Here is a 283-nt window from a genome sequence, read left to right on the forward strand (position 1 = left end):
CTCCTGGCACCGACCCCACTCGTACCCGCTGATGGTGTTGAGCGACTCGGGCCAATGCTAGCAGTGGGTGTGAGCGGGCCGTCGCCGGCAGCAGGTGCAAGAGGCGGCTCCTGGTCCCAGTCGCCCCTCAGGAGCAGGGGTAGGCGGAGAACCCCTGAGGGACGATCAGGGCTGACAGTCGCCGCTGGCAACCAATGATGGCGCCAGGCTATGGGGCCAGCGCCAGGCACCAGCAGCAAGTGCAAGCAGGGCCGGTGCCGGCAACGGGTGCGAGCGGATGCTG

General features: G+C 68.6%; 1 protein-coding gene across 2 annotated transcripts in view; it reads left to right on the forward strand.

The window, feature by feature from the left end:
* Positions 1-283, forward strand: part of CYFIP1 (cytoplasmic FMR1 interacting protein 1) — a 31403-nt gene that overhangs the window by 11687 nt on the left and 19433 nt on the right. The window lies entirely within an intron of this gene.

Source organism: Myotis davidii, unplaced genomic scaffold (assembly GCF_000327345.1).
Source record: "Myotis davidii unplaced genomic scaffold, ASM32734v1 scaffold811, whole genome shotgun sequence".
Lineage (NCBI taxonomy): Eukaryota > Metazoa > Chordata > Mammalia > Chiroptera > Vespertilionidae > Myotis > Myotis davidii.